Genomic DNA, 7,779 nt, shown 5'->3' with positions numbered 1-7,779 from the left:
ATGACCTAAATAAGGGAAATATTTATGTGAGTTGGTAACATTGAAATAGTTCGCGAAGGGTTTAGGGAAATTTACTCGAAGGTTTACATTATGTAGAGTAATCCAAATCGAAATAAATTTGCAAATCCTGTTAGGGCCTCATTGTAAATAAGTAATGTGGGTTTGTAAGTGATCTTGAAACTTTTATCCGTTTGGAGAGGTTATATATGTAAAGCTTATTAGCATTATAAGTATCAGACTCAGGTAAGTTATTTTAGGTTTTATAAAAATCTTTTTTTTTGTTCAGAATAATAATTACGATCAACTTCGTACAGGCTATATCGAGGAATTCAGGCAGCAAACTCATATATTCATGTAGGTATTTTTTGAGTTAAACTTTTCAGTCTTTACTTCTGTCTACAAACAAACATAACAATAATTTTATTATAATATCCTCAAAATATCATTAAAAATAACATTAAGTCTGGAAAATATTCTGTGGTTTATTTATTTTTAAAATCTATAATAATACAGAACTATATAAGTACTTATCTAAGAATCTTCAACGCCATATCCCACAAATAAATAGCAATACTATGTCGTGATTACGAAAGAAGTTACTTTAAAATTTTACTGTATTTTTAAGAAGACTAAACGCAAAACAACCAAATTAAAATCACTAACCAAAACATCTCACTCTACATTGCCCCACTCCGATGCAGAATTTTCTTCATTATAACAATTTCCACAAATTATATTACTGATCCGGATAAGATGCTAGCATCGCGTTTACGAATGCTTAGCCAAAGTTATTTTACAATAGATTTTCTTGAAAACGATCCAAATTTTCACTGGAAGTTAAACTTTTTGGCACCGTCTATCCGAAGTTGCTTCGATTTATACTCGGGTTTTTGCTGAAGTAACATTGGAAGTTAGTTAATTTTTCGTGCTAAGCAAAAATTTTGTAAAGACTCAAAGTTCGTTGCTGAGTCATCGTTTTGGAAATAGTTAAATAGTTGAAAAAGTTTAAATTTCAATACATCTGCATGGTACCTACATATTTTGTCGCCCTGTCTATTAAACCATAGAAAAGGTTTTATTTCTACAGAAGAATAGACAAAGAGACAAAGGAATTACTAAAATATAATTTGTCCTTAAAATCTATTTCTTTTTAATTTATTCTAACAGTAGCCCACGGCGCGCCGTCGCTCGCGTAGATAGTATTTAATGCGATCTCAATTTCAACATCCTTAGGGTTCATCTAGCCCAGTGCAAAGTACCCGAAAAACTTGTGATACGGGTACAAAACGAAGTATTATTTGACGTAGATACTGCAACTCTACCATGAGTTTAAAACTATAGTATTTATCGATACTCGATACCGACTACGTAAATATTTAGTATGGCGATTTTAGTTCCACAAGTAACCGCTAAAGGCGCTGTGAAATTTGCCATACAAAAAATTTACGGTTGTCGGTAATCGGTATCGAGTATCAAAAAATACTATAGCTTTATACTCATGGTAGAGCTACTGTACAGTTTTCGTCGACACCTACACGGTTTTCGTAGACATCTGTACGGTTTTCGTAGACACGTCTTGTACAGATTTACCTAAACAAATTATATCATAATATAATTTATAAACTGCTCCTGTAATACATAAATTTCATGATATTAAAATTATAATAAATAATATTAACTTACAATAATTGCACGTTTAGTAATCACAATAACAATAAAAATTCTAGTTAAGGAGAAGCATATAAATTGGTAGTTCTCAGGAACTTAAGTGAATAAATTTACTTTTTCATTCAAAACGCTGAAGTTAGAGTGCTTAATTTACTTCGCGAGTGGGAAAATAGCGAACTGTATTAGCGGTCGTGGTTTGTTTTATACAGGATACTTATTTATTCTGGGGTAAAGTGCATCTAGAACACTGAATAATTTGTTATAGCATATACACAAAGTGATTGGTAAGTCTAAAGTAGATTTGGGTTTATGTAAAAAGTTCTTAGGTAATGTAAAGTTAAAATAAGCTGCTAGCAAAGTGAAATCACATCAAAAAACTGCAAAAAACCTTGACGGAAATACCTACCAATATTTTTTCAGTAGTAAAACGAAGTAGGTATTTGTGTCACACTCTGTTTAAATACAAAACTGTTTAAATATTTTGTAAGATAAGACTTATACCCGGTTTCAAAGTTTTGCGGCAGGAGATTTTCTATTGACTAGCTATTAAATTATTTCTTATCCATGTAAAATAATCAAATTGCTCAATTTAGTTGCGTCCGTAAGAGCGAACAGCCCTAGTAGACAAGTGGCAAGCGATTATCGTAAACGCTAACAAAATGTAGGTGCATACCTACATTTTGTTAGCGTTTACGATAATCGCTTGCCATCGATCGATTCATAAGTCATCGCTTCGCTAGCGACTACTAATGTTAAATCCCATACATTTTGTGGCGTTGGCGTTTACGATAATCGCTTGCCGCTTGTCTAGGCCCTCAGTTTCCAGGCTCGTACATCGCAAGTTCACAGAGACACGACGGTGCCGCTATTAAAATAAATCGTGACATACATAATTATCTATATATATATAAAACTCAAAGGTGACTGACTGACATGGTGATCTATCAACGCACAGCCTAAACCACTGGACGGATGGGGCTGAAATTTTGCATGCAGGTAGATGTTATGACTAAAGGATTTTGAACCCCAAGGGGTTAAAATAAGGGATGAAAGTTTGTAAATGATAATACTTCTTAACGCGAGCGAAGCCGCGGTCAAAAGCTCGTTTAACATAAATTGATAGAACTCTCGCGGTGTAGCGGCCAAACCGCTCGTTCGCACGGACGCATATATATAAATTGAGCCAAACGTTGCTACAGAGCCTTATAAGTTTATCTAGGAGACAGAGAAGTTAATTTATCCTAAACGATCTCTCGAACAGAGTGTTGCCATACTTCGTTTACCCCTTCCAATTACTTACTCCCATAAATATGGCGGAGTGCAGGTTATGCGGGAGTAGCTAAGTGGCCGTGAGAGCCTTTAGCTGGACTTAGCAGATGGGACCTGGGGGTGGATGTCTGGTTATGGTATTTTATAGCTAGCAAACTAGAAGTAGGGGTTGGCCTAGGTAAGCTTTCAAGTGAGGAATATATTTATAGAAAATATAGAAAATATTCGTTATTAATTTTAGGGCTCAAGTATTTTGAAAGCGCTCGTTAATTCTTGTTATTTTTAAAGGCTTCTTTTTTGAATCAGTTATTTAAATCTGAAGTCATTGATCTCAGCTACTTACGCGGGGATAGTTACACACATAGTAACTTAAGTTACGTTCATTAAATTTTAAGACGAGGACGTAATAATCATAATATTAATCATACTAAAATTTAAATAGTTACAAATAATATTATAACATTCGTTGATTCTGAAAGTACTGATTTTGATTAAACCTATCACAGATTAAACCTTGTCGAAAAAAATTATGGTTTTCTCAATTACTTCGCTTTGTGTCTATTCTCGTAGGATAGACCATAGCTACTAAAGTTGTTTGCAGCGAACTACGTGTTCACTCCGAATTGTGGCACAGTACAGGAAGCTGAAAGTTTTGACACAATATATTATTATTATGAAGATAGCGGGCAGGCGTGTTAAGCGGTCGCCTAATGGAAATGACATGCAAACTTACATGTTACGTTGCGCAGATGCAAACTTCAGGCGTTACGGATAATTGTTTTGGAAGTTTGTCGTAGCAGTGTTATGCGGCTGTTTGCTGCTGCCTATTTTGGAGACATGAACTTCGTATTATGCTGCCTTTCCTCGTGGGCCCTAGGAACATGCGATTATGAACATGTAGTCCATGATTTGACATTCATAATATTATATTATGTATACTATAGACAGTTCCGCAATTATCTTAAGCCCCACGTTCTATTTAGCGTTAAAAACGATCAAAACGCTCAAAATGCATTTTGAACGTTTTGATCGTGTCTATGATAACTAATAGCTTAGTGTCTAAACACACTAGGCCGAAAGTACGCGTCCGATGTTCGGCATGATTACGTCAGCAATGACATACGCTGCATACGCATACAATATAACGCGACGTAATTTCGGCATGGTGTGTCATCGGTAATTTAAAATACATTGCTGGCGTAATCATACCGAACGTCTGCCGTGTATTTTTGGCATGGTGTGTTTAGACACTTAATGTGAAGGTGGGTGGGTGGGTGTGGGTGTTACATTATTTTCTTGTCTTTTTCATTAGGTGGTGTACTATGTATGCGAGCAGAACTTTCCGTCTACATACTTATAGATAGGGTCATTCAGTTAATAAACAAGACCCGAAAATATCGACTCCTTGTCTATAAAACCATTTGTTTTATTAAATAAGGGGCAAGCGAGCAAACGGGTCACCTGATGGTAAGCAAATACCGTCACCCATGGACACTCGCAACATCAGAAGAGCTGCGGGTGCGTTGCCGGCCTTTTAAGAGGGAATACGCTCTTTTCTTGAAGGTTTGCAGGTCGTATAGGTCCGGAAATACTGCTGGTGACAGTTCTATCCAGAGTTTTACAGTGCGCGGCAGAAAGTTACGCGAAAAACGCACTGTGGACGACTGCCACTCATCAAGGTGATGAGATGGTATGTTTTTCGCGTGGGACGATAGCGAAAAGTTGCAGGTGGTATGATTCCGAACAATTCCTCAGAGCACTGCCCGTGATACAACCGATAGATACCATTGAAATTTATTTCCCTTTAATATTAATAACATTAATATTATGTTTTCAATTACGGAAAATCACTCAACAATTCGTACATAAAACTAACCAACTATTACATTGAGTTCCATAATAATATTACAGCACAAAATTTCAGAACACAAAAACTTCGAAATTGTAAACGAAACGGCTGCAATAAAATTATTCTTTTCATAGAGCAATATTTAATTTTATGGAGTGGAAAAGCTGAGGGGTTCCGTAGGACAATGGCATTATGGGTACAGATCTTCGCCTGCGTAACTCTAAGAAAATTCATCTTTTGTATGCGTTTTTATTTCATTTGGTAACGGGCGTTTTATTAAGTTTATTTATGGCGTTTCTCGGGGAAGATTATATAACTTTGCATAATGCTCCGAGTCCATGGAGGGTACGATATTAACTTTTATAATGTTGTATGGAGGATGTACGTGTTCTTTGTGTTACTTTGCAAAGTTTTGGGCCCACTAAGGGATTTTGAGTAGGGTTTGGAAAAATGTTGTGAATGAAATTTAAGAAAAGACCGGATAGTTTTTAAAGGAGAATGAGAGTTGATGGAGAAATAATAATATATTAATATCTATGGACGGCTTACACCACTTCAGACTGGCCCCGTGTTAAGTTACCTGAAGGACTTGTGTTACGGGTACCAGACAACGGAAATATATTTAATACTTTTATTCTATACATATTTTTATTCTAAGATGTAATATATATTTAATACGCATCCATGACCCAGGAATTTTGTAAACTTTTGTTGATTCGAACTCGCGACCCCCGGCTTGAGCTACCGATTCAGCCCACCAACTGAGCCACAGAGGTCGAAGTAGCTAACACAGGAATCATACATTTTCCCCTGAATACTTTTTATTATGTATCATTTCTATGACTCAAAAATCAAAATATCTCCATGCCATGCACTATAATATCGTCAGAGGCTTAAATAACAGATATAAGCAGGCACATTCTCATTTATAATAATACTTATTATTATTAGTTTATCCTCAAAGCAATTAAATTAATTAACATATTTTTTTAACATAATTATTTATGTAAAAAAAATTACGCGTTATGCCAGAACAAAATATTGTAAAAAGTTTTATCACTCAAAAATATGCTTTGACTGAGGGTACACCTTTATAAGATTTGCGCTTTCCCTGATTTTGGGGTACGTAATTCGGCGTGCGGTCAACCTTGCAGGTTTCTATAGAAATTGATGTCATCACGAGGGGTTGCCAGGATCAAGTTACGGTGTAACCTCTGGTTCTGACGGGGAAAATATCAGTGAAAAAACTTGATATATTTCTCATATTTTATGCGTGCGTACTGTGTCGCCAAGATTATAATTATTATTATTTTTTTAAATTTATTCTTGTGGGGGACAAGAATAAATTTAAAAACGGTGTCAGGGCTTGTTTTTATCTTTATCTAAACACCATGAAATATTCAATTATTATACAACTACCTGGGACAGGTGAACTTCGTGTCACTTTAAAACCTTACCTGGACTTCTACGAATATTTTAAGACTAAAATTAGCCCAATCCGTTCAGCCGTTCTCGAGTTTTGCGCTTAGCAACACATTCAGCGACTTATTTTTATATTATAGATATAGATTACATTATTAAAAGTTCTTATACATATAAGATTATTGTAACTAAAGTACGTATAGTAACTAGATTTCACTAAGGGCCTGTTTCACCACTTTCTGATAAAGTGCCGAATAGGCTATTCACAACTTTTTTGACAGATTTTCCATACTTGATTTGTTAAGTTAAGTGGTGAATAGCCTATTCGTCACTTATCAGGAAGTGGTGAAACAGGCCCTAAATCTTGTTAGCTCTTGGATAAATAATATGTATTCATAAAATAGCTAGCGTGAACCAAATAAACGATTTTGTTATTTTATGAAGAGGTTTTTCTATCTTTTATTGTTTGCCAAATGAATTTTACAAGATAGAAAATAAGACAGCGACATCTATCTATATATATATAAAACTCAAAGGTGACTGACTGACATGGTGATCTATCAACGCACAGCCCAAACCACTGAACGGATCGGGCTGAAATTTGGCACGCAGGTAGATGTTATGACATAAGCATCCGCTAAGAAAGGATTTTGATAAATTCCAACCCCAAGGGATTAAAATAGGGGATGAAAGTTTGTATATAATAATACTTCTTAACGCGAGCGAAGCCGCGGGCAAAAGCTCGTTAAATTATGAATTTAATCGAATTTAATCTTCTGATACAATTTTAGAGCTTGAGTCACGTGGATAAGTTTTATGAGTACATATTTTTATTTTTCGTATGCTAAAGCTTATAGCTATAACTGCCTACCTCTAATAGCAAGTATACCTACACGATCCCTCAAAACGACGGTCATCTAATGGACACCCAGTATGAACCCCCGTTAAACTCTGTCAAAATGACCCCTGACCCTCAAGGTGTGCCCCATTGTTGTCAATTAATTAATTATTGTAGCCGATAGGATTTCTGGAAGCTATTAGATGTATTGATGGGGAGTGACCTATAGATTGATAGTGGACATAACAAACTTTTCAGATAAATATCGATAATTTAATATTAAATGAAGGCGTCTTAGGATCTGTTCACAAACGCCCGTGATGGCAAAGTTGAGGTGATTAAGAACGTTTAGAATACTCGCCCTAGTTGCCCACAATTTGGACAATTTTGGTGAAATTCACGACTATCTCTGATGGCTCAACGAGAGAAAACCTGGGGGGGGCTTTATTTTCGATTGCTTATAAGTTATAACATAAGGATTTATTTTCGATCATACAAGCCATATAGGATCGAAAATAAAGGCCCTATGAATTAGATTGAAGTAAGCAAATCATAAAAGTGTTTTAATTTTGATAAAATAATTAGAATAAGACGTAAAAACTATATTAAGTATGTACTAAAAGTAATTAATGGACTTATTATAAAAATATGCTGCAATTTGAGCTTTCGCAGCATCAAGTAAAGTTTTTCAAAAAGTTTAAACAAAAACTTCTCAATGAGCAGAAGTTTTTTT

The 7,779-nt window shown here is 35.2% G+C and overlaps 1 long non-coding RNA gene across 1 annotated transcript; it reads right to left on the bottom strand.

Moving 5' to 3' along the window:
- Positions 1 to 3,410: 3,410 nt before the first annotated feature.
- On the bottom strand, positions 3,411 to 4,827 carry LOC121734843. The gene is made up of 3 exons (XR_006036790.1): positions 4,814 to 4,827; positions 3,671 to 3,810; positions 3,411 to 3,580 (listed from the first exon to the last, which is right to left on the bottom strand). It is a non-coding gene; the product is annotated as an uncharacterized LOC121734843 (long non-coding RNA).
- Between the last annotated feature and the right edge of the window lie 2,952 nt (positions 4,828 to 7,779).

The sequence above is a fragment of the Aricia agestis genome, chromosome 16 (genome assembly GCF_905147365.1).
Source record: "Aricia agestis chromosome 16, ilAriAges1.1, whole genome shotgun sequence".
NCBI classification, from domain to species: Eukaryota; Metazoa; Arthropoda; class Insecta; order Lepidoptera; family Lycaenidae; genus Aricia; species Aricia agestis.
Note: the sequence above shows the minus strand (reverse complement) of the source record. Positions and strands in the feature narration are given on the sequence as shown.